Below are 27,010 nucleotides of genomic sequence, written 5' to 3'. Positions count from 1 at the left end.
TCAACTTGTTGGGCATCTCCAGGTTCCCCTCCGTTGCACCCCCAGCCTGTTTGAAGCCAGTGATCTCTCACATGCTCCTCCATACGTCCCTCACCCTATTCCTTTACAGCTTGTCCTCTACCTTCCTCCTGTAGGCGTCCTTGTTCTCTCTAAACTTCTGCTTTAGTTCCCTCTGTACACCTCTTCCTTATCCCCCCTCCTAAAGGCTCTCTTCTTATCATTCAGAAGAGCCTTCAGGTCGCTGGTGATCCAGGGTTTGTTATTGGAAAAGCAGTGTACGTCTTTGGTGGGGATGGTGTTGTGTAAGCAGAAGTTAATGTAGTCAGTGACACAGTCCATCATGTTGTCTATGTCGTCCCCATGTGGGTCGCACAGCACATCCCAGTTGGTAGCCTCCAGACCACCACATAGATCCTCCATAGCCTCCTAAGACCATCTCCTCACAGTCCTAATGCCCAAGGTTGGCGCTGGACAATAGGCGTGTATAGTGGTGTAAGCAAGACAAGGTTGTGATCTGATCTGCCAAGGGGGGGAAGGGCTGTGGAACTATATGCATCCTTACCGTTGGCATAAAATAAGTCCAGTGTTTTCTTTTCTCTGGTCGGGCACTTAACAAACTGGTGGAAAGTAGGCAAAGTGATGGAAATAGAGACGTGGTTTAAGTCCCCTGAAATAGCTATAAAAGCACTAGGGTGCTTTGTTTGTAGCCTCTGCGTTTGCTGTTGGTGGAATGTAAACAACAACAAAGATGGTGCATGTAAACTCCAGCGGCAGATAGTATGGACGCAGTCCTATGGCAACCAGTTCAATGTCCGGGTTACAGAAGCGCTCCTTTACATGAATATGTCCAGGATTACACCATCTGTTGTTGACAAGCAGAGCGAGCCCCCTCCTTTCCTCTTACCGCTCACGGCGTTTCTGTCCGCCCGCACCGGCTGAAAGCCGCCGATGGTAACATTTGAGCCAAGTCTCGGTGAAACACATGATACTGTATTCTCTATATATATATATGCAGGACTCTAGAGTGGAGAAAACACTGAGCAGAATCGCAAGGCAAAAAACGAAAACCAGGAGGCAGGTGAGTAAGTCGGTACACAGGGTGGCGAACAGGAGGCAACAATCCAAATCACTAGGCAAAAATCCAATCCGGGAAGCAGGCGAGACGATCGAAACACGGAGACGTAAACGGGGAAGCAGCAATCCAAATCACAAGACGAAAGAGTAAACGAAAGACAGACTAGGAATTCGAAAACCTGAGACAAACCAGAAGTAAACCGCGCACTAGGGAGCTCTAGGAGAATCCGCAATAGTGAGCGGGGAAGTGAGGGAAAAAGGAGAACTAAAATAGAGACGGAAGAGAAGGTGATTGGCGTTACTTGCGGCGTGAGCTTGTCTTACCGGGTGTGTGCGTGGGAATGCGAGAAGGGAGAGCGGCACGAGTGGAATGCGTAACACAAGTTCGTCCATCTTGTTCACTAAGGACCTCGCATTTCCCATGATGATCGAAGGAAGATAGGGTTTAAATCTCCTTCTCTTTGCCTTTCGCGTCACACCAGCCCTACAGCCTCGGCTTCTCCTCCTCAGCTACTCTGGAACTGATGGCTTCTCTCCAGTGAGTAGAGCCGGACGCGTTAGCGCTATCAGCTGGTTCCGCGTGTAGACAATGCCTTTGTAGCTATCGGCACTGCAACCCAATAGAAACAGAGGTCCGAATATCAGAAAAAACAAGAAAACGTATCTCAGCTTTCCTAGCATCCATCATGTTGTGATCGCAAATCCAGTTGCCGGCAAGGGTATGAAGAAAAAACACTAACACACTACCATTTACTAACTGAAAGAAACAAAAAGACAACAAAAAGACACAGAGCTGCTGTAGCAGGCTGCCACTAACACAGCGCCATCTTCTTAGATGCGTTGTTGTAGCTGCTTGTTGCCCTGTTTAAGGTAGAAGGTCACCCCTGTCTTAAGCAAGACATTCCACTGATTCTCTCAACGTTGATCTGCCAGTCCAGATTGAAAAGAGATGAGCACGTGGGGTTCAATCTGGAGCTCATACAGGACTGTGCCACAGTCATGGGATTCACAGTCTGTCTTGGATCTCCATTAACTCACTTGTGAGTTTCGGTTCAGTGCTGCAGGGGTTCAGGCAAAGACCTTCAAGCTTGTGGTGGTGGAACATCTGTTCCAGTGTGGGCTGCCCACGAAAGACCTGCTTTGATATGATTGGAGACATAAGACTTCAAATCAGCTTTCTAGATGAAGTGAAAAACAACTGAGCCGCCCTGCAGTGAATGGAACCTTTCTGAGCTGCTGTACATATCAGAAAGCACTCTGGATCCTTCTGGATTCTCTCAGAGGTTGACAGCTCAGGGGATTCATTTTGTGTTGAATGTGGAGTTAGTCTTCTCCACAGCCTTCCCATAATGACCTGATTCTATACCAGATTTAAAATCACAGCTATTGATTTCACATGGGGTCATAAACTGCATATCATTTATTTTAATGATGGTGCTTGCTTTACAATAAAACTGAAAAAAAAAACAATTAACAAAACATCTGATTCAGCATAATCAAGTCCAATATAATAAAGTTTATAAAGTGTCAACATCATTAGAGATGAGGCAAGAACATTTCAAATAGGATCCTGAACAGTGCTCCCAGGAGAAACAAATACAACTCAACTCTTTATTGCCATATGTAACTTATACTCATTTTTCTAAAACTGATATACTGGCAGGATGTAACACTGAGTTTTTGTCAGAGTTCCATCTCTGTTTACATCATGCTGAGTCTTGAGGAAGAGCTGCTAACAGTGTCCTGTTGTTCCTTGTCCCACTGTAGCTGCAGCCCAGAGCTCCCTGCAGTGCAGAGCACCTGACTCGTGTGCTTGTGGAGGATGTGCTGCTACTGCCTCTGCAGGATCCCAGGGGCCCTGAGCTCCAGGTAGGACTGCTAGACTCAGCCGCTAGTGTTTGGTACAGGCGGCAGACGGTGTCTTAAGAATACCTGCTCGTGCATTGTGGAACCTGTGAAAATTCACAATGGCTGTACATTCTTTTGCAGAGCACAATCCCTGACACATGTGCTGTACCCTTTTCTTAAAAATGACTCATTTCCAAGGTTTTGAAAAGGAGACATTAATTTGGAAAACAATGGCAGAGTATTTAATATTTAGATGATTAATTAAAGATTTGCCATTTGTGTACAATCACACACCCAATTCCTAGTCTCTACTTCGTCCTCTTCATCTGCTGCATCTGGTCAAGCTGCTTGGACCAAGGCTGCACTCACAGGGTTGTGTGTTTTTTCAGTCTGTGTCCAGGAGGCCCTGAAGGAGTATGTCCTCATGAGCTTTGTGGCATCCCTTCACAACCCCAGCAATCAGGATCAGTCAGAGCTGCAGTGATCTGGCCTCACTGTGCTGCCATGTGTCTGTGCTCTGTATTCTGCTGCGCCTGGGAATGTGTGAAGTACTCCTGAGGTGTGTGGAAGGTGTGAGGGTGTTTGTGTGTCTCAGCGTGTGCAGACTGGTCCTCTGCAAACTGGATGTGCTGTTATTCCTGTCCTCAGGTGAAGTATCTGGAGTCGCAGGTCCTGATTGAAATGGGGCAGAAGGGCTACCTGGGGCTGGGGGCCACAGTCTTAGCTCTGGAGTACATAGTAAAGAACTGTGCCCTTGCAGATGACACCACCCAGGTATGGAGCTGCAGTTTACGGTTCTTTGTCAGTAATGTTCCTGAATGAACATGAAATAAAACCTTGGACTTCCTGTTGAGCAGCGCCCTGAGAACTGTCAGTCCATCCCAAGTGTTTGGCTTTCCCTCTTCTTGCACAGCATGAGCATGTCCCTGCTCCACACCCAGTGGGATAATGTGTGTGTTTCTGTGTGTTCAGGCCGAGCAGAGTGTGAGCAGCAGCACTGTGAGGCAGAGCTTTGAGGCTGTGCTGGCCTGCTGGTGTGCCGATGAGAGTGTGACTGAAGTAAGTGCCTCTGTCTACAGTCTCTGCCACCTGAGACTGGAAACCTCTTCCAGCTCGATTCTCAGGCAGACTGTTGTCAAGCTTGTCTATTATCTCTTCCTGTATCCTTTCATCCTCTTTCACTGTGTTTCTTTAGAAAGTGGTGCTGCTTTGGTCGTACCTGCTGAAGTTCCTCACCTGGAGGAGTTATGAGCTTGGTTAGTATTGGGGATCAGATGGAGTGTCACAGTCCAGTCCAGAGCAAATTTGCTCCTTGGTTCTGGGACTAATGATAGCCTCCCCTATGTGTCTGCAGCTCCTCTCTAACACACAGAGCACAGTGGCAGATGAGGTGTGGGCCTGTAGGCTCACTCAGGACACAGTCAGAGTGCTCTGAGGAGAAGGCGAGTCTGACAAAAGGCTGAGCTACATGAGAATCTGGGACTTTTACTCACTAAAAGTCTTATTCCTCACCTAGTGTTGTGACATAGTGACATAGCAGGTTTGTCTGTAATTTGCTGTGTATTAGATGTAGTAAGGTGTGTGGCTGTTCAGGCTAGATTCATTCATGTGAGCTGTGAGCTGTGTTTCCATGAGCAGTGTTTGATTGTCCAGTAGAGGAGAGAGCCCATTCAGTGTGAAATGTGCGTTCTGCGCTCTACTTCAGTGTGTTGTCTCCAGAGTGTGTTGTCTCCAGAGCTAACATGTCCTCTCAGTGCAGCTGTACAGAGCAGCCTCCTGAGCTCAGTGCTCACTGTCCTCTTCTCCGGTGTCACAGCCCTTCCTGTACCAGTGTGTCAGTGCAGCTGCCCAGAACATCTCTCAAAAGGAGACTGTGAGAGATGCGCTTCAGGACAGTCTACAGGAAGTTCATTTTGAGAATCCTGCAGAGAGAGAGGTGAGGTGATCTGTTCCCACTCCTCACACAGACTCAGGGCTTCTACTGCTTCTACAGCCATGAAAACTGTAATTCTCTGAGCGTTTTCTTTCTACACAACTGATGGACAGACAAGGTGTATCTTTGAAAATCTTCCCATCTGACCTCATACATGGAGTATGAGGACAGATGGGCAGATTTTCAAAGTACTTTTCCCAAGAGAAGCATGTTCTACAGTCTTCAGAAAGTCACTGAAAGCTGAGATATGTTATTCTAGAAACTGACAACATATGAATGGAAAGTAAACATTATACCATCGATCTCTGGTATTCCTTTAAAGGGGAACTGTAACACATTTTTATATTTAGAGCTTAGAAACTATCAGCATTGATGAGTGTATTTTAAACCACAATAAAAGTCAGATGTAAGCTGTTACCAGTAGAATCGAATATTGTAATGCTCTGTTTAGTGGGCTTCCCAAGAAAACAATACATTCCTTACAACTTGTTCAAAATGCAGCAGCACGGATCCCAACAAAAACAAGAAAGAGAACACATATCACTCCTGTTTTGAAAGATCCTCACTGGTCACCTGTATTTTCTAGGATAGATTTTAAAGTTCTTTTACTTGCTTTTAAAGCTCTAAATGGCCTAGCACCTATATACCTTACTGAATGTCTGTCATTATATGTTCCTATACAGTACGTGACCTGAGATCTGCAAATACTGGCCTTCTGCAGATACCACATGTGAAATACAGAAAGAGTGGAGAGGCTGCTTTTTGTTTTTATGTTTCTAAATTATTAAACTCACTACCACTTTTTATCTGGTAGTCAAGCTCGGTACATTGTTTTAAAAAACATTTGAAAACATCTTTTTAATTTAGCTTTTAGTTAAAATGGTTCTCTGTTTTTTCTATTTATCTTTCTTTTTTATTTATCTTTTATTGTTCTTATTCTATTACGACCTTCCTAATTTCTATTTCTTTTTCAAGCATAAATTGACATTGATGTTGCTTTACTGTATTACTGTGTTTTCCTTTACAACTAAAAGTATATCTCTTAATTTAAGATTTTATTTGTACGCTTGGTTTGTAAAGCACTTTGAGATGCTCTCTGTATGAAAGGTGCTCTATAAATAAAGTTTATTATTATTATCAGGAGCACAGTTTAAAAATGTACATAGATTACTGGAGGAATGCAGGAAACTAGATGATGAAAGAGCTAGGTAGAGAAGGAAAAAAACAGAGGACTTCTGCTTTATAAGGCTGAAGCTGAAATTCAAGTACTCAAAATTACACAAGGCAAATGAAAAGTTAGGACATGGAAATGTTAGGAATGTTTATAAAAGGCTTAGACGCAGGGATAGTAAGCTTCCGACACTTGAGCAAAATGTTGTGGAATGTGAGCAGGCAGTCATTCTGAATGAACTGCAGAAAAGTGAGTTAGAGAAGGAAAAGGCACAACTAGAGAAGAGTACTGATGAATGGCAGGAACAGTTGCAAAAGATTAGATATACAGTACAAAAAAAGGAATCACAGAAGGTTGCGTATTACAAAAGGAAATGCGATTCTGAAGCAGATTTAGCACATGGGGAGAGGGACTTGGATGAGCAGGTGCAATTCTGGCAGAGAGAATATGAAGGCTTGAAAGAGACAGACAGGAGAGTGAGTCACAATATTAGCACGTGTGAAAAAGGAAAGTATAGTGATGCTGTAAGAGAGGCTTATATGGATTTAGTAGCAAACATGGGCATTCGTGCACGAAAGGTCTAAGATAGTCAGAATAGTTTTGGATAAATTGGTAGGTATTCAGGTCAACAGATTGCCAGGGGAAAGTTTTTGTAAATATCTTGTGTTAGAAGAGAGACAAGTTTCTAAAACATCTAAAAGAAAAACTGTTGCAAGAAAGTAATTGAAGCCTTGCCACAGATGGGACCACTTAATATGGCCATAAATATGGAACTGCAGGGACTTCTTTCCAGGAGGGTAGCAGGATGCATTTGGGACTCAGAGAGCAGAGAGGTGGTGCAAGATGTTGTTAACAGTGGAAGCAGGGATTCGGATGCAACGCTTTCTGAGAAGGAAATTGTCTACAAAATTACAAATCTAATTGGCGACAGGGCAAGTACAGAAAAAAACATTAATGAAATCCTGGCACGGTACAGAACTGATATCTTGCCTGAAACTGTATATGGATTTGATGAACTCAGTGAGACAGACAAGGCTAGGATCAGACTTATCAATGAGTTGTTCTCTGAATTGCATTTAATTGATGCCTTGGCACATGAGGCAAATGTTACACTTTCTGTCTGGGATGATTGTTGGTGGCGAAAAGGTGGGCAGTGTTAGTTTAGACTGGATGCCTAGAAGGGTTGGAGAGAGTGGTACAGTTAGATTGATTAGATCAGTGTGCAAAGCCATCCATGAATGAGGGTGTGAGAAAAGTGGCAAATCTGTACAGTTTAGATCTTTTTTGTTGAGCCAGGGAAAATCTGATCATGTCCCTCTGATTACTGAATTAATGCAATGTTCCACAATGCAGCTAGAGTTTATTTTTTGCAAGCTGAATTGCTGGAATTCATGCATGATATACTGTAGGTGATGAAAACAAATTAATAGAAGCACTGTTTAAGGTTTTGAGTGTAGCTCAGTTGCAGGATGCAGAGCACTGGGAATTATTTGTAAGGTTGTGACAGAGCAGTTGTGGAGAGCTCTTGGAGCACGTTTTAGAAATGAATGCGAGATACAGGCAGCTAGTGTGTAAGCTGAAGGAATGGCAGGCTGATAGCAGTACGTTAGTCCGAGGTGAGGTACGCTTGTTTACCAACATGGAGGCAAATTCCGGACCTGTTCTGCAGAAGCTCACAGAATAGAGGAGCCCTGAATTATAGGACATGACTAGGCAGGCAGAGGAATTGATCCTTCCTAGTTTTGTAAAGGTGTGTTGTATGATGGTAGCAGATCATTTGGAATATGGCAGGTACTGTATGATAAGGTTTCAGAGGAGATGTATAAAATGTTTGAAACAGCACCAAGACACATGTAAGCTATGAGAGGGACTTGGGAATCTTTGACAATTTACTTAAAATACTGGTCAGAGCAACTGCAATAGCTGTTGAGGGTTTGATCATGTTTAAGGAGAACAGGTCTTGGCAGTGGCTTGAAAAACTGGATTCTGAAAAGAAGGCAGAAGTTTTATCTCAAGCTAGAGTATCAGTTAAAGAGCAGAGGGCTGTGGTTTGGGAGAGGATGGATAGGATAAGAGATGTCAGGTTGCAGACACTTGGAGAGAAGAAGGAAAAAAAGATAGAAAAAGAAACGAGATATAAGGACAAAGGAAGTACTAGCGGTAGAGACAGGAAAGTATGGGGACTTTGGAACAGCGAGGAAGAAATAGATGAGCAGCTGAGGCATTTAGATGAGAACAAGAAGCTTCCTGCAGTTACAGCACAGTTGAGGTTTAGGAGATTTGTGAGAGGAATGAAACATGAAAATGGAGTTTTCAATTTTTCAAAGGAGGGGTAAGGCTTAGTCTAGAACAGCTGATTGATAACTAAAAAAGTGTTTTCAGCAGGCCAGAGGAAATCCCAGGTACATCTAGAGAAGACAAAGATTAATGTTTGGCACCATCTGGACATACTGTTGAAGAAAAGGTAGAGTTTTTAAAGGATGCTTTTAAGCAGCATTTTAAGGCTGGGGATCTAGGTAGAAAAACGGTTTGTATGGAAAGATTAAGAATTCTTATGTTAATTAAACCAGAACACTTGTTAGGTAAGAGAGTTAGACATGCTTTTGAAGAGAAAGATAGGAAGGTGAGATACAAGGGCACAGTCGTTGAAATGAGCCTAGATGGCCAGGAGTATGTTTTTAAATAAATATGATGGATTTAGAAAAATGTGGTGGTTTGCTTTGTGGAAAGATTATATGAATAGTTATTTAGAATTGCTTCCTGTTAGTGCAGAGGACTTTGTAGGCAAGAAAATGGAGCACATTTGTGAGCAGTGAAGATGGGAGTGAATGCTGGTGGCCAGGCAGGGCAGTCCGTGTAAATAGAACAGAATTGTTTGTTGTGGATTGTGTAGAGGAGGGTGATCATGTTTTAGGCTTTAATTGATTATCCATTGTTAGATGATCCCATGGATAATGAGGTGAGGGTTGTTGCTTAGATTTCTTAAGTTCCGGGCAGTTGCTAATGTTACACTGTGTGTCAGATGCAGATAATTTTGAGGAAGACGAAAAGGAAAACATCTTGTAGCTGATGCTGATGCGCCAGGGAGGCTGGTGAAAAGTTGATCCCTGGAGCCAGCAATACGAAATTACTGCGCTATATATAATGGCTGATGTAAATAACCTCCTTGCCTTGTGATAGCTGGTTTCCAACATTGTCTATAGTTACTTGTGAGTTATAATTTTTACACTGTTGTTCATTGTTATTTGTTGGATATGTATGTTATTCAAGTACAGTTTATATCCTGTTAAGATTTATCTTATGATGTAGCCGTGCAATACCTGTGATAATGCCTTTTTTCCCATCAGGTCCAAAGAAAGTGTATGTCCTCAGAGACACTATGTTGTGGGGCCTGGAAACACTGATGCCAGCAGAACAGGTGTGGCTGCACCCTGGCACAACACGCAGTGCCCACCAGCACCTGTACCACCTCCAGGCCCTGAACGAGGATATATTACTGATCATTAACACGGGGACCAATAACAGATCCCAGGGGGACTCCTCCTATGACATCCTTAGAGCTAGAAAAGAACTGACTGTGGCAGTAAGGAGAGCATCTCCTTGTAAGGTTCATATGGCAATTTGCTCAGTTTTGCTACGGCTCTGCGATGCCTCTTTGCTGCTGGAGCTGTGAAAGAAGCTGCCCGGGCTCTTCCACAGCTCCCCTCTCACATGGACCATGTGCAGCTCCTCAGGAGCAACAGAGTGCTTCTGCAGAACCGGCAGCCCGTTGCTCAGGTCTTTGCTGCTGATGGGCTTCATCTCAGGGCCGATGGGAAAAGGAACTTTTCTCAGTATATTTTACATTTTATTTCTCATTATTTTAGAACTTTATTTTGATATATTTTATTTTACTAGTGCCAAATTTATTTTTTATAATTTACTTGTTTACTTTCATTTTGTGATATTTTGATTTTAGTTTGTCAGATCAAATGCACATTTGACCAAAGTCTTGTAAATTATCACTTTTTACAAGATGTGGAAAAAAGTGCAACAATTGACTCCAACGTTATTTTAATATTCATGACTATATTTGAATTCATACCTTTTATTATGCATAATAATTATTAAATGTGTAATTTATATGTACATTGTTTTGTATAGGTGAAACCTTTTCAAAATGTATAAATCATTAAAGATGATTAAAAACATTATTTTCCATGTGTAATATAATTAGGAAGTACAATAAGATCCTGCTTTAACAATGTTATCAAATGATCAGTCTAATTTGTTAAAAAACCAAAGGACTTGAAGTAAAAAGAAATGACTAACATTGTTTGATTAATTTTAAACACTAAGTTATAAATGCAGACGCGATCGGTGCCATTAGCGCTCAGTCTGTGCTGCTAGGCTCCGCCCCCTCTGTGACAGATGCAGTGACTGGGGAACACGGACCCGCTGATCTGTTTCACACCACAGGAAGAGAAGAGAAGGAGATTGTTTCTGCACGAAACGCGTGTTGTGTTTCACTGGGAGCGACAACACCCGAGATCAAAGCGTGATGAACTATTACGGAGCGGATATTGCCTTAACCCTCTGGGCTGAGGGCCGACCTCCTGCCCACAGGACGCAGGGTGCCCAAGGGGCAGCCGTTGGGGTGGAGCTGGGGTGCGAGAGTCGCATGCGATGCAATGTTCCAAGCTGGGACACTTCACTGTATCATATTGTAACGCCCTCGCCTGGTGGTGAGGAGGAAGCGCCCCGAGTCAGCCGGGGGGCCAGACAAGGCGGCGGCGGCGGGGGCTGAGTGTTGCGTGGAAGCGAGGCGCACCGTTGAGGACCTCTACCAGCGGAGCTGCAAGGGCCTCGATCAGGACCAGCGGCAGCGGCTCCAGGAGCTACTCGCCCAGAACGAGGATTGCTTTGCGGCGAGAGATGAGGACTGCACCTGCACTGCCCTGGTCCAACACGAAATCAACACCGGCGACGCTCGGCCCATCCGCATCCCACCGGGACGCATGGTTCACGCCAAGCGCAGCTCTCTGGGGTTGGCCTCGTACTACCGGAGGTTCGTCCGGGACTTTGCCAGCATCGCTGTCCCGCTGCACCGCCTCACCGACAAGGGCCGCCGTTTCGACTGGGACTCGGGCTGTGAGACGGCCTTCGGCCGGTTGCGTGAAGCTCTGGTGGGGGCCCCCGTGCTGGCCTAACCCGACCCGTGGTTGCCGTATGTTCTCGATACCGACGCGAGTAACTCGGGGGTGGGTGCGGTGTTGGCGCAGGAGGGGCCAGATGGGGAGCGCGTAGTGTGTTGGCGCAGGAGGGGCCAGATGGGGAGCGCGTAGTGGCCTACTATAGTCGGGCTTTGACTAGGGCTGAACAGAACTACTGCGTGACCCGTCGCGAGCTGCTGGCGGTGATGGCGGCGGTCCACCACTTCAGGCCGTACCTGTTCGGGACCCGGTTCCGGCTGAGGACCGACCATGCGTCCCTCACCTGGCTGCTCCACTTTAAGGAGCCTGAGGGGCAGATGGCGCGATGGATAGAGATCCTGCAGGAGTACGACTTCACTGTCGCGCACCGTCCGGAGTCTCGCCATCTCAATGCCGACGCTGTCTCGCGGCGCCCCTGCGAGGCCGCGGACTGCCACCACTGCGCCTGGCGGGAGCAGTGTGAGGAGGCTGTCCGCACCATGGCAGAGGCGAGCACCGCGGCCATGGCCCAGGAGGGGCCGCTGGGGGTGGGCCTGTCAGAGTTGGCGCAGCGTCAGGCAGCTGATCCTGACGTGGGGCCGGTGCTCCGCTGGAGGGCAGCAGGAGTGCGGCCTACGCGAGAGGAGCTCGCCCCACACCCGAAGTCCGTAAGGCCCTCTGCGCCCTGTGGGAGGCCTTGGAGGTAAAGGACGGGGTGCTGTGCTGGGGGTGGCGGGTACCCTCCAGTGGCGAGGTACGGTGGCAGCTGGCGGTGCCACGGTCGCTCCCCGGGGCGGTGCTCCGAGCGGTGCACGGCCAGCCAGGCATGGGGCACTTCGGTGGTAAAAAAACCCTGCAGCGTCTCCGAGGCCATTTTTATTGGGGTCTTTGCCACCGGGATGTGGAGTGGTATTGCCGAACGTGTGCGGTGTGTGTGGCGCAGAAGGGCCCCCCTGAGCGCTCTCGGGACCCCTCCAACAACACCAGCTGGGGACTCCTATGGAGCGGGTGGGGGTGGATGTTTTAGGCCTGTTTCCACGCACCAAGTCCGGGAACTGCTATGTCTTGGCGGCCATGGACTATTTTACGAAGTGGCCGGAGGCCTACGCCCTCCCGGACCAGAGTGCCCCCACGGTGGCCGATGCACTGCTGGAGGGGATGTTTGCCAGGCTGGGGGTGCCGGAGGAGTTACACAGTGACCAGGGGCGTAACTTCGAGTCCCAGGTCTTCGCCAGAGTGTGCTAGCGTCTGGGGATCACTAAGACGCGGACCACACCGCTGCATCCCCAGAGCGACGTGTTGGTGGAGCGGTTTAATTGGACGCTCGCCACCCAGCTGGCCACCCTGGTGTCCCGGCACCAATGGGACTGGGACCGCCACCTCCCCCTTGCGCTCTGGGCGTATAGGACCGCAGTCCAGGAATCCACCGGGTGCACTCCGGCCTTGCTCATGCTGGGCCGGGAAATGCGAACCCCGGTGGACCTGGTCTTCTGCCCACCGCCCGGAAACGGGTCGGAACTGCCGGCTGGACCGGACTACGAGTGGGACCTGCGACAGCGGATGCGGCGGGTTCACAGCTTTGCACAGACCCACAGACTCAGGCGGGAGTCCGGTAGAAGCGGCACTACGACCTGCACTGCAGGGGGCCTGCTTTCCAGCCCGGGGACTAGGTTTGGGGGTACAGCCCGCGCCGCCACAAAGGCCTCAGCCCTAAGCTGGTGCCGTCGTGGGAGGGGCCCGCTGAGGTACTCGTGGTGGTGGGCGAGGTCTGCTACCGTGTCCGGTTGCGAACACGGGGGAGAGTGGTGGTCCTGCACCGAGACTGCCTGGCCCCCTACCGGGCCCGGGAGGAGGAGCCGTGTGGGGAGCCTCTAGAGGAGCAGCCGGGGCTGGGCCGGCCGATAGTGGGGCGTCTGTGGGTCGCCAGCCGTCACCGCGGTGCAGCGGTCGCTCACGCAGGGTTCCACAGCAGTTAGCCGAGTACGAGTACAGCCTGAGGGGGGTGTTCGACGTCGGCGAGACGCCAGACGCTTCAGGTGGGGGCAGTGTAACGCCCTCGCCTGGTGGTGAGGAGGAAGCGCCCCTAGGCGCTCGTAGTACCGCTGGGCATGCTGGGCGTGGCATCCGGGGAGAGTCTGAGGGTCAGCACGATGACCAGCGGCTGACCCTACCTGTGTAAATAATGTCATAGTAGTTCTAGTGTCTTGTGTAGTCTTATAAGAGTATAGCGTGTTGTTAAGTAATTACCACCCTAAAGATGTGTACGTGTTCCGTCAGTCTCCTCATGTGAGTGTAGATCCTGTGTTTGGTTTTGTGTGGTTGTTAATGAATAAAGCTAGCGCTTGGTTTGTTAATCGCGTCTCCACTGGTCCTTTGTTCTGAAAAGAACCTGTAAACGCTACAATATTTTCAATTTCTTTTTTTAAAACTTAAAAAAATCGTTTGCCCAGCAAGATTTTAATTTTGCACGGTAACGATATATATCACGATATAGATTGTTTTCTCATAATTTCAATAGAACATGCTTTAAAAGGAGTACATCTTTTTTATTGCCTGGAGTTAGCTTTTAGGTTATTATTAACTGTTGGTTAGCTGCCGTGTTGTTCCTTTAGTAGTTTTGAAATTTCACACTGAACTGAAGTGCATGTCGAACAGTTTAAGCACATTTTTATTTTGCAGAACTGAAACAATACAATAAACTTATGAACATGAATTAAATAAGTAAATATGTAATACTTCTTAAAACAAAATAAAGTAAAAAAATAAGATAAAAACTCTTCAGGCAAGTAATAACCCCTCCAGTATTCAAACGGCTGCTTCGTGTCCACATGGAAGCCCGCGTGGTGAATGACTCGGGCAGCAATGTCTTTTCACCCCGACACGAGAGCTGCTGGACTCGCACCCCTGTTCCGTCTTGAGCGGATGGAAGAGGGCGCTTGTACTACCACCTCTGGCTAAAATCGCCGCCCGACAGAATTGGCAGAAAACCGGTTTCTGCTCGCGGTCCGAATTTTTAAATCCGCGCCATTTCCAAACGACCGATGAAGCGCCCTCCTTCTCAACAATTCCGTATCTTGTGGCCGGCTTGCTAGCGCTGACTTTCTGCATTTCTCCGCGTTTTCCGTTTCTTAGTGTTCGCAGACCGGCCCGGCGAACAGGTGTTTGTTTTCAGGGAAAGGGAAGAGGACGCCCGCGTGTTTATATTGGCCGCCATGACCTCAGACGCGTCATAAACCGGACGTCTGAACCACGAAGATCAATCATTCTGAAACTATTCGATTTCCAAATATCAGCAAGATGAACATTTTCAGAATTAGAGAATTGGAGCTAAAATATGGCAGAATTGTAAACTATGACGGTACTGGTGGCGCAATCTGTGTAAACATCAAAATCCATTCTCTACCGGTATAAACGGTTTAGCCAAATCCATATCGGACACATGTTTCTACCGGTATACCGACTATACGGGTTATACTGCCCACCACTGTTTCAGTCCCCTCTCATCCAGCTCAAAATCTCTTTCAGCTTCTCCCCTCTGGAAAACATTTCAAATCCTTCCTCTCAAGGACTGCCCGTTTCAACCTCAGCTTCTATCCCACTGCCAGACGAACTGTGAATTCACGTTGAACTCTGACATTTAGTTGTATAATGATGCTGTTACATGGAAAGTTGTTTACATATGTGACAATGTTTGTCTTCTGTCCTATTTGAATTTGTACTGTATATGTTGTTTGTATGTCTCATCTGTGTTCTTTGCTGTACCGAAAGCCAATTCCACCAACTACTGTTGTGTGGCAATAAAGAATAATGAATTAATGAGTCCCTGAGGCGTACCGTCCAATATTTCGAAAGAGTGAAAAAACAAGCTTGCATGAGAGAAAAGGGCGCAGTGAACTGCGCAGAGTAGCTGACGTTGACCAACAGCTAAAGTTGCTTAAAGAATTTAAAATCCGTCTGACTACTGCAGATCTCATGTAATTGAGCAGAAAGTCACCGGGCTCTTATAAGCGGTTCTGTTAGCAGAGTTTGAGTTAACACACTGCACCCCTTTGAATGGATTTTTATCACCTTTATTACCTTTGCCTGTCTGGGGTGTGGGGCTGTATCTCTTCCTCAGTTTAAAGTCTGATACGTCCGCAGTAAACCAAGAGACTAAAACCCACTATCGATAAAACATCTGCTTTGCGACACTTCTCAAACTGCTCCAAAGTCGGGCGCAGAGTATCATCCTCTAAACTGAAAGCTACAATGGACTCCACAATCTCCCGTAATTTTCAATTCAATTCAATGTATTTTATATAGTGCCTTTCACAACAAGGTTGCCCCAAGGTGCTTAACAATGCAAGTAACCATGCATGTTGTAAATACAGAACAGAAGACCGGAAGACAACGGAGGAGAGGAACCCAAAACTCCTTAGTTAGGAAAAGAAAAACCTCTGGGGGTCCAAGGTCAACTGGCTGCCCAACCCCTCTGGGCATGCTAACATTATACAATTCAAAAAGGAAATAAATAAATGAGAGCATTAATCCATCCATCATGTCTTCTGTATGTCAGTATTACAGACTGCAGTACCGTAATATCTGTAATACAAAGGACCACCACAAACTAAAACAAGCCCAAGAGCAGCACGCGTGAACCAAGGAAAAAAATATCAGCTCCACAAAACAAGTCCCCAAACATCCTACATCCCCACTATATTAACGGCAAGGTGAAAGTGGGGAGGTGATTTTTATATTTTTTTTAAAGAAAATTAAAAATAAGAAACAATGACATGCCCCTGCCTAACTTTATTGCATGGCTTTAAAAGCTATAAAACATTTTTAGATAGTTAAACACAACTTATGCATGAAAAGCAGCTGATTTTTCTTCCTGGTGATCAGCTTAGAATCTTTGTGAGCGCTGTAAATTAAAATAAGACGAAACTTATATACAAAAATCACATTCTTCTCTTAAAACCAGGAATGACTTGGCTAAAGCTGCGTCAGTGACTATCGGGAAGGTGTACTGATGGAGAGTGGAATTACAGCCCGCTTCCCTCCCCCGCTGCAAGATGGTAATGCGCTGGCTGGCACGAAACAGCCCTGCTTTCCGGGTCTCCTGGTTCATTCATCAAGCTGTTACTTACAGACCTGCTGACCTGCTTCGCACCACAAGAAGAGAGGACAATGTGATTCTTTCTGTAGAAAACACATTGTTATGTTTACAAAATTAAAGTGTTTTAAAAGTTTAATTAAAAACTACAAAAACACTTAAGATCATAAGCTGATCATGAGAAAGAAAAATCACCTGTTTATCGCACATAAAAAGTTGTTTTATCTATTGTTTTTTATAGCTTTTAAAGTCATGCAATGTCTGATTTAGGAAGGGACATGTTCTTGTTTCTTATTTTGGATTTTCTTTACAACGTTAAAAGAATCAGTTGCCCATTGTGCCATACAGTGTGATGTTACATTTTTTATGTTTTTAAGACACTTAAGAACACTTAGACTGATGCATAAAAATGTAGCACAATGCATTCTCACGTTATGAACTCGTTTACACCTGGGATCCACTTAATTCACACTAAGGTTTCTAAAAAGGCAACCTGGTACTAGATATTGTTTAAATAAAAGTTGTGAAAATCGGGATCTTTAAAATGCCTGTGCTTTGAAGGTTCTGTGTTACTGACATCAGAAATTTGTCTTATAAACAGGCATTTTAATTAGAAAGCAGAGGTAATGAAAAACGGAAAAAACTCTGAAAACTGAAAAAAATACAAGAAATTTGAAATGATCATTTATTATTAATAAATTAATATTGTTAATAATGATCAGATATATTATTATAGTTTCAGTGGCCTTTTTAATACCACTTTGTTATTCCCAATTATAATTACAAGGTATATGATTTCGTTTTAAGGCTTGTTGTAAAGGCTTGTGTTAAACTGCCCTACTGGGATGAATAAAGTATTTTGAATTGAACTTAATTAAACCGGTGGAACAGGTCTGTACTCCCACTGTTGACAGTATTCACATTTGCTCATTCATGTTTTTATTTTATTATTAATATCATTTAACACTGAATACAGTGTGATATACAAAAAAAAATAATTTAAAATGTTAATATAGTCTCCATAATATTTATTGTTTTATTTTTTTAAAAGTGGACTACGGTAATACTACCTGATTTATATATCATATTTAGATCTTTAAATTAATATCGTTATTAATTTCTTTAGTTACGCGATTCCATATTACATTCCCTATTAAACTGATTCTAAAAGGTACACATTTTTTACTGTAATAATAACAGCAAGCATGCATAGAAAAGATTAAGACATTACAGCTTTTACAAAGTATATAAACTTAATATAGCCAGAACGAGCACGTCAAAACTTTTCCAGAATATCCACCGTAAGTGACCGTATTAAAGACTTTGATGCATAAAATGTTTATGAAGAAAGTGGAATACTGTTGTGTACTTTGTATTTAAGCAACCATTACCAGCCATATACAGTATGTATAATATATTGATATTCTTAAATTAATATCGTTTATGATGATATGACGTTCAGAGACGTTATGTTCCTGTCATTTTTATACTCAGCTACCAAAATTTCCCTTTAGTTGTAAAATTCCATATTAATATTCCAGATTAAGAGGATTTAAACATGCACAGCAGAGAGATTGAATGAAGCAATCGTTTCACTAATATCTAATGCACCACAAGTGCCACCTGTCGATCATCTCTGCCCAGCGAATCACGTGCCGTGGCAACCTGCAGCCCCAGTCCCACGTTACGGGGTTTTACTGCGCATTCTGAATGTCTACATCTGTAACAGGTCATTTAAATCTCACATAAAGGCACACTGACAACTAGGTGAAACGTTGCATTTACATTTTTGAAACTATACATTTTTTATTCTACTCAGTGTTCCACAAATCGGCCCATCTGACAGATGATCCTTTCAGCTGATAATTCAATTACTAAAATAATAGTAAGAACATGACTGGAGTGTATCAAGTCAATTACACACGGAGAGATTTAGCCCTCTGGCTTGAGTGCAATATAAATCCCGAAAGTGAATCCCAGCAGGACTGACCTCCCCATGGCCCCACCCCCTCTTTAGATACTGTGCGCAGTCATGCCTCGACCAAGTCCCCACAGACACCAATGGAAACACAGAGCAAACCGCTCATCTCCACCTTCTCACAATATTTCACTGATCTGTCACAAATCCACGTTTGGATTAGGTGAGTCATTGTAACTAGACTAATGGTTACTAAGAGTTCGGTAACTAATCACCCAACTCGTCGATTGTCACTTTAGCTAATTGCGGAAATGAATTAAAGACTTGAATATGTGAAAACCTTTTGTCACTCAACTCTGATAAAACTGAGCTTATGTTGTTTGGAGCAAACAGTGCAGATACGACTGCTATAACCTCAGCACTCAACTCTGAGGGTTTTAAAGTTTGCTTCAAAGATTCGGCATGTAATCTAGGCGTCATCTTAGACACGAGACTCTCATTTAACTCTCATGTCAATACAGTATCGAAGGCGTGCTTCCTACAGTTAAGAAACATTGCAAAACTAAGGCATTTTCTCTCCACTCAAGACACAGAGAAACTAATACATGCATTTGTATACAGCAGATTACAATAATATAATGCCCTTCTATCAGGGAGCACCTATCGCACTTTCAACACCTTACTGCGAATTCAAAACGCGGTTTTGTGTATTTGTTACTAGGAGTAGAAAGTACGACAACACCTATACTTAGCTCTCTTCATTGGCTTCCTGTCAGGTACAGGGCAGACCTCAAAATTCTTTTACTTATAAGGCTCTCAGAGGTCAGGTGCCTGTCTGATTAATGGAGCTGATTAATGTATACAATCCAAGTCGCCCATTTAGATCACAGAACGCAGGTCTTCTTCTTAATCCACATATTAATAAAATACCAGCTGGCAGTAAAGCCTTCAGCTACAGGGCCCCTAGTTTATGGAACAGTCTGCCAGCCTACGTACGGGATGCCGAGTCAATCTCAGGACTTAAATCCCGACTGAAAACCTATGACTTCAGCCCAGCCTACTCACACCTTACATCATAGCCCGCTGGAGCTATGGCTGCTGGTGCTGCTGTACATGCCATTGTGTGTCTCTGTGTTGGCCCACCAGGTAGATACATCTGTTCTGACCAGACTATCCTATTCTCCTCCCCACATGTCCGGACGGCGCCCAGGCTGGGGACCATCTGAGTCGGATGCTGCATCACTGCCATGGATCTAAGGGGGACATCACGAGTATAGCTATCGTTTAGGGAGGATTTGCTGGTCTACAGGGATCTGCATGGAGTACTGTCACACAGAGGGACATGATGGAAGGTTTAATACTACACACTTGGACCCCCAGAGGTTTTTCTTCTCCTTACTGAGGAGTTTTGGGTTCCTCTCCTCTGTTGTGTTTTGGCCTCTTCTCTTTCTGTACTGTAACACGTAGTGCGAATTACGGGGGAGCTAGGGGGAGCTTAGCTCCCCTGAATAAGACACAAGCTTCCCTGAAGAGATCATTTGCGAAATTTTGGGGGGTCACTAAAATATGGAAACTGTCAATTAAAAAAAAATCCTATTTATACAGTATGGGTCAATTTTTCCAGTATAGACTACATTTGAGTTTCTGTTTTGATTGTGTTGCTACCAAAGAAATACCTAAGCAATTGAATGCTATTACCGATCAAGGCATGGTGGTGCTGTTACAAAAGTAGGCAACGTTCCTTTTCAAGTGACAAACAGACAAGCTAACAAGTCACTCTTGGTTATGTCTTCTCAAAACAAAAAGGCAGAGAAACTTTCCAATGACGTTCAGTTTTTAATACATATATAAAAAATTCAGTTTTCTATATATATTTCTGAAAAGCGGCGATAATGCCCAAGAGAAGACAGGGAACTTTACTCGCTAATTTTGGGTTCACAAAACAACCTAAACTGCGCGATCTGACTGTTGCTGCTAGCGGCTGGGGACATGGACAATGTATTTTTGGACATCACAGAGCTGACGGATGGCAGAGACACGGAATCAATCTACATTTGCCTGAGAGGGAGCCTTAGTAACGTGGGTTTGGATGATGAGTTCTTGAAGAAATATCTCATCAGCATAGCCACTGACGGGGCTGCAGTGCTCACTGGCAAATCCTCTGGACTGACTGCTAGACTAAAGCGTGACTTTCCTAAAGTGCAGTCCATACACTTTCTGGCACATCGCCATGAACTGGCAGTCCAAGACGCTCTCAAATAAGTGGCTGGGTGTAACCATTTTGAATTCCTTATTGCAAAACTATATTCACTTTATCACCAATCGACTAAGAACGCTCGGATACTCGAGAAAGCAGCCGCAGATCTAAATGTGCAGATTATGAAAATTGGCCAGTTTTTGAATATTAGATGGGTGGCAAGCAGTTTTAATACTGTAAAAGCAGTATGGAAATATTTCCCTGCATTAGCACACCACTGAGAGACAGAAACACAAGGGACTACACAAACACCTCTCTAACTCCTCATCTGTTGCTGATTTGGCATCTATGAAAGACGCTCTCCGTGAGCTGCAGGGCCTCTCCCTGAAACTCCAAAACACAGACACATCTCTGGTGGACTCCAGTTGCCACATTCAGCAGACCTTCGATATCTTGACAGCCAAAAAAGACACCGGCGGTCAATCTGCAGTGAAGGCCAAACAGGGCTCGTCACTGGGCGTGTTTAAAGATGTTGACATCTCAGAGGGTACAGGAAAGATAAACCGGCTCCAGTTCTATCAGTCTGTGATCAGTAGCCTTACAAAGCGACTCTGATTCTGAATTAGTCCAGATGCTAAACCCCTGGATAAGGGCTTCTGGCCACAGGATCGTGATGTCTTAATTCTTTACGGTGAAGTTGGTGCGCTTGCTAAAGCACTGGGCGAACCCGTCCGAGAGGCAGTGGAGGAATTCCGCGACTGGAAATTACAAGTTAAAGCATCAGGACAGACGCTGGGAAAACTCCACAGCAGGCCGGACGTGCCTCACCACCTCAGCCGACTGCGAGCGGGGGTTCTCTGCCCTGAGTGACACTAAGAGAAAACGAAGCCTCTCCTCACTTCTTTTTGTTGATCTGAATGGACCTCCTTTGGAGAGATTCGATCCCTGCCTCTTGTATCATCTTGGAGTAAAGCAGGCCACCGCTCCTCCACCTCATGGGCAACAGGACGGACACCACAGACAGCTGAGTCCAGACCTCTGTGGACACTTCTATTGTAAGGTAAGAGTAACTCCTGTTAAACTATAACTATATAATCCAGTGCTCACTTTGTATGCGCTAGCTGACTGGCCTTTCACACATGATGTGTCCCCCCCCAAACCAGGGGTGAGCTCCCCCTGATGCCAAGATATCATTCGCACCCTGCTGTAACGGCATGTGTTGTCACACAGCTTTGTTTAGTGCCTTGGGGCAACCTTGTTGTGAAAGGCGCTATATAAAAATAAATTAAATTGAATTGAAATTGAATATAGGACAGCTTTTGTCTAAGTCATTTCTGTTTGAGGAGGTGCCAGTTACTGAAAGTAACGATTCACACACTTCAGACACCACTTTCCTTATTGCAAGCACTCCGAGTAGCCTACACAGTAAAAAACTGCTCCAGTCACAAGGAATCACAGCCCTACCTGTGAACAGAGTGTGAGTTTCTTTTAACGCTGAGTTCCAGTATGATGAGCTGTATTAACAATGTGATTTGTGCCACAGAAAGTAGTGTTTGTGCTGCTTTTGTTCCTCAGATGTATTGAACTGATGACTAAAGCTAGAATACAGCAATAGCTAGTATGTATTTTACATTGTTTACATTTTTCTAATTTACTCATATTTTTAGCTGTGGATGATTTTTTTTCCCTAAAACTAGATTACTCCAATTATTTCAAGCAAAAAAAAATATCTGGTTAATTATGACATTTTTCTGTTATGTAGTATTATTTTTTCCAACATTTTTATAAACCTTATCTGGCGAATTCTGATCAGCTTGCCCAGCAGGATTGAGGTTTGACTGTAACTATAAATATCGTTTGCACCCTTTGTGTCATCAATGTGTCACTGTCAAGCTTAGTTCGGTTCTGAAGAGGTTCTGTAATTCTGTTTTTATCCTCACCTGCTTATCGACATTGATGTTCTGCAATGAACTGTCGAATTTAAAAGACAAGACTGTTGTGAAGACTTATTGTTCATGAGTCCAAATCACGTCCATATTAGCTCAACCCAACAGACAACACTGAGGACTGGATGGAAATATTACACCATCATGAGAGCTCTCCGCTGCTGACAGTCTCATCACACTCTGTTGGTGAAGGTGAGCTGCAGGGACCAGTCGACTGTGTTCACGTGTGTGTGATCAGGCACAAATGGCAAATCTTTAATCAATCATTTAAATATTACATACATATGAACCGCAATGTAACTGAAATCACAAATTGGAAATGAACTCTGCCTCCTTCTGTTATCTTGACACAGGTAGATTTCAGCTTGACTGGCTGAGCCACTTTCTGACACCCAGCAAACTGCTGTCTCAGACCAACATGAGTAACAGCCTGGCGTTTTTCGGGAGGATGATTTCAGAAACACGGAGGAGATCAGCTCCAGTGTATTTTTGTTTAACACCAATACATTTGTGTGCAGTGAACTTCACTGGGTCAGTATTATTCTGATACTAAGATTTCCATATGTTTTCCAAATTAATGTCTCCTTTTCCAAACCTTGGAAATCAGTAATTTTTAAGAAAAGGATACAGCACATGTGTCAGGGATTGTGCTCTGCCAAAGGATGTACAGCCATTGTGAATTTTCACAGGTTCCACAATGCAAGAGCAGCTATTCTTAAGACACCGTCTGCCGCCTGTACCCAACACCAGCGGCTGAGTCTAGCAGTCCTACCTGGAGCTCAGGGCCTCTGGGATCCTGCAGAGGCAGTGGCAGCACATCCTCCACAAGCACACGAGTCAGGTGCTCTGCACTGCAGGGAGCTCTGGGCTGCAGCTACAGTGGGACAAGGAACAACAGGACACTGTTAGCAGCTCTTCCTCAAGACTCATCATGATGTAGACAGATGGAACTATACAACCTGTCACTATAGCTCTTTTAGAAAAAGCATGACCACAGGTCAGTCCTATAGAAGCCATTATCAAGGTCTGAAAATACATCAGATCATATATTTTGAATGTATTGTTTTAGACTTAAGAGTACTGCAGTTGATGCACCACATATTGATGTTAGGAAATGGCACTTATTGAAGTGGAGAAGACGGGGAGCTTTGTGAGAGTTATGTTCTTTGACTTCTCCAGTGCCTTTAACACCATCCATCCACCTTTACTGAGAGATAAGCTAAGGGCGGCGCAGGTGGACACTCCCCTGGTGTCCTGGATTATAGACTATCTGACCTACAGGCCACAGTATGTACGGCTACAGAGCTGTGTGTCCGAACAGATTGTTAGCAGTACTGGGGCTCCACAAGGGACTGTCCTAGCTCCATTCCTGTTCACCTTTTACACCTCTGACTTCAGGTACAACTCTGAGGCATGTCATCTGTAGACGTTTTCAGATGACCCTGCAATTGTGGGGTGTATTAGAGAGGGTAGGGAGGAGGAATATAGGAGCTTGATTACCAACGTTGTGGAGTGGTGTCATTTTAACCATCTCCAGCTAAACACCAGCAAGACCAAAGAAATGGTCCTGGACTTTCGAAGGAATAAGTCTCTGCTGAACCCTGTTTCCATCCAGGGTGAGGACATAGAGGGGGTGCAGCCCTACAAGTACTTAGGGGTACACCTGGATAATAAGCTGGAGTGGTCTGGTAACACTGACGCCCTGTACAAGAAAGGCCAGAGCCGACTCTCAGGTCCTTTGGTGTGTGTGGAAAACTGCTACACATTTTTTATGAATCAGTGGTGGCAGCGGTCATCTTCTACGCTGTTGTGTGCTGGGGCAGCAGCATCGTGACAAGAGATGCAAATAGGCTCAATAAACTCATCAAGAAGGCTGTTGGGGCTCTGTGTTGGGGCTGAGCCTTGACCCCCTGGAGCTGGTGGCTGAGAGGAGAATGCTGACCAAGCTCACAGCCATCATGAACAACGCTCTCATCCGCTTCATGGGACTGTTACTGGGCAGCAGAGCACTTTTAGCAACAGACTGCTCCAGCTACGGTGTTCAAGGGAACGTTTCCGCAGGTCTTTCCTCTCGGCGGCTGTCAGGGTGTATAACGCTGCCCTAGGCTGGGACTGTTAGCCCTTCATTTGCTCGTCTATGGACAGCATGTTGCTCCATTGTACTTTTTGGACACTCAATCTGTATATACCTATGCACATTTTGAACATATTTTATTGTTTCTACAGTGACTATGATCATATTTTGCACACAACTATGAATTTATTTTTATTTATTTACTTTATATTTATTTTGTATTATTGTACGTGTTCTAATTTTTATTCCATCCTAATGTCTGTTTTTTTTTTGCTTCTCTTGGTCTGCTTTAACACATCAATTTCCATTCAGGATCAATAAAGTCTAATCTATCTATCTTATTGCATCAAACATAACACCCATCTGCCTCAAACACACTTAAAAATGTAATTGTGAAGAAATGGGAGCAGTGAAGGCAGTTTCATCAGGAAACAGTACCTCAGTGTGGAACAGGCGTGCAGGGCCTGCAGACAGACAGCTCGGCTCAGGGCATCACTGGGCTGCTTTTAAACAAACGCCTGTGAAGAGATGGGAGAGAAATATAAGCCCCACTTCCCTCCATCAAAAGACACCAGGACAGGGCCTGTGCTCATCTAGAGGCACAGCTGAGAGTCCAGAGACTGTGTGCAGCTGCAGCGAGGAAGAGAGCGAGGGCACCTCTCTCCCCTCTGATTTCTACTGACAGTAAGGACTGTCAGAGCATCCGTGTGGGAAAACAGCAGACAGGCGGCTGCGTCAGACACACTGACCATCATTGTCGCCAGGAGCTCGGCCTTGGCAGGGAAGCTGGGAGCTCTGGAGGGACTGGCGCTGCGCACTGCCTGTGCCATCATGCCCACACTGCGGCACAGGCTCAGTCTGACACTGGGCTCCTGCAGGGGGACACACAGCAGCTCACTCACTGACAGCCCAGGCAGGCCCTGCAAGGAGTGAAAAACTCACTGGAATAAATCCTGGCTGCTCACACCTTACAGAATGTACCAGCAGGTTAGTCAAGTCTGCAGAAAGCAGTTGTGAGGTTCACACTATGAGATCTTCTGTTCTTAATAACAAATTGAAACATAAAAAAATTAACTGTGATCTTTAAATTTCCTTCCTCTCTGGTGGTCAAATGACCAGTAAAACTAGTTTTAGCTCAAGTCCTGGGTTGATTGCTGTGTGGAGTTTGCGTGTTCTCCCTGGGTTTCCTCCAGGTGCTCCAGTTTACTCCCACAGTCCAGCGACATACTGGTAGGTTAACTGGCCTGTGGTAACATTAGCCTGGTGTGAGTGTCTGTGTGCCCTGTGAAGGACTAGCGTCCCGCCCGGGGTGTACCCCGCCTTGTGCTGTTGCTTGCTGGGATAGGCTCAGGCAGTACACGACCTGCACTGGATAAAGCAGTTAGAACACTGGTTTAATGTTTACTTTCCATTCATATGTTGTCCGTTTCTAGGATGACATATCTCTACAGTCAGTGACTTTCTGAAGAAGGTGGAAAATGCTTCTCTAGGGAAAAGTGCTTTGAAAATCTCCCCATCTGTCCTCATACTTGTAGATGCTCCCCGTCTGTCCATCAGTCATGTAGAAAGGAATCACTGAGATTACTGTTTTCATGGCTGTCGTCAACAGCAGTAGAAGCCCTGAGTCTGTGTGAGGAGTGGGAACAGGTCACCTCACCTCTCTCTCCACAGGATTCTCAAACCCTGCTTCTTTCACACTGTCCTGAAGCGCTTGTTTCACAGTCTCCTGCTGAGAGGTGCTGGGCAGCCGCACCGACACACTGGTACAGGGAGGCCTGTGACACCGGAGAAGAGGACAGTGAGCACTGAGCTCAGGAGGCTGCTCTGTACAGCTGCACTGAGAGGACATGTTAGCTGTGGATAGGGATGCTCCGATCGATCGGCCGCCGATCGATATCAGCCAATTTTCACACAAAATAACTCGATCAGTGGTATCTAAACTGACCAATCTCAAAAACCAATTTTGCAATGACTACATTTCCGACATTACCTGAACATACAGTAGCAACATGTCCTCCCTGGTCTGGCAGTTTTTCCACACTTCTACAAAAGATGAAAAATTTGCAGTTTGCAATACATGTGCAAAAGAAGTCACTCGTGGGGGATCACCAGCTAAAACGTTCAACACCATGAACCTCATCAGAGATTTGAGAACTCAACACCAAAAAGAATCCGCAGAGTGTGAACAATTAGCAAGTGCAAGAGCTGCAGCGACTCGCAAACCGACTCTCGCTCAGCCATCAATAACGGCAACACTTAACACACTGGAGCCTTACAGTAGGCATAGCAAGACAGCCGAAAGAACTACGGGCAGGATCTCTGCAGGCGACGCATGAGGAGATTCTGAATGAAGATAGAAGTGATGGTCGGGACAGGAATGACTCAACAGCATCAGAGATTAATCTCGACCTCAGTCAGCAACTCATCCCAAGAAGCGCAGAGCCAATGGCTTTCTGGAAGAGCAATCCAAGCCGTTTCCCTGCCTTGGCAGAAGCAGCTCAGGTCTGCCTTGGCGCTCCTTGTACGAGTGTGGACAGCGACCGTCTATTCAGTACAGCAGCTCACATTTTGCATGAGAAGAGGAAC

The 27,010-nt window shown here is 45.2% G+C and overlaps 2 long non-coding RNA genes across 2 annotated transcripts in view; one reads left to right on the top strand and one right to left on the bottom strand.

Moving 5' to 3' along the window:
* Positions 1 to 1,023: 1,023 nt before the first annotated feature.
* LOC148639760 (uncharacterized) overlaps positions 1,024 to 27,010 on the top strand; it is a 55,039-nt gene continuing 29,052 nt past the window's right edge. The window contains exon 1 of the long non-coding RNA XR_015930706.1: positions 1,024 to 1,461. This is a non-coding gene — a long non-coding RNA (uncharacterized LOC148639760). The remainder of the gene's footprint in view (positions 1,462 to 27,010) is intronic.
* On the bottom strand, positions 22,578 to 24,938 carry LOC148639763 (uncharacterized). The gene is made up of 2 exons (XR_015930563.1): positions 24,863 to 24,938; positions 22,578 to 23,224 (listed from the first exon to the last, which is right to left on the bottom strand). It is a non-coding gene; the product is annotated as an uncharacterized LOC148639763 (long non-coding RNA).

This window comes from Lepisosteus platostomus, chromosome 26 (assembly GCF_059453375.1).
Source record: "Lepisosteus platostomus isolate fLepPlt1 chromosome 26, fLepPlt1.hap1, whole genome shotgun sequence".
NCBI classification, from domain to species: Eukaryota; Metazoa; Chordata; class Actinopteri; order Semionotiformes; family Lepisosteidae; genus Lepisosteus; species Lepisosteus platostomus.
The sequence above is the reverse complement of the archived record's forward strand: the minus strand, read 5'-3'. Positions and strand labels throughout refer to the sequence as shown.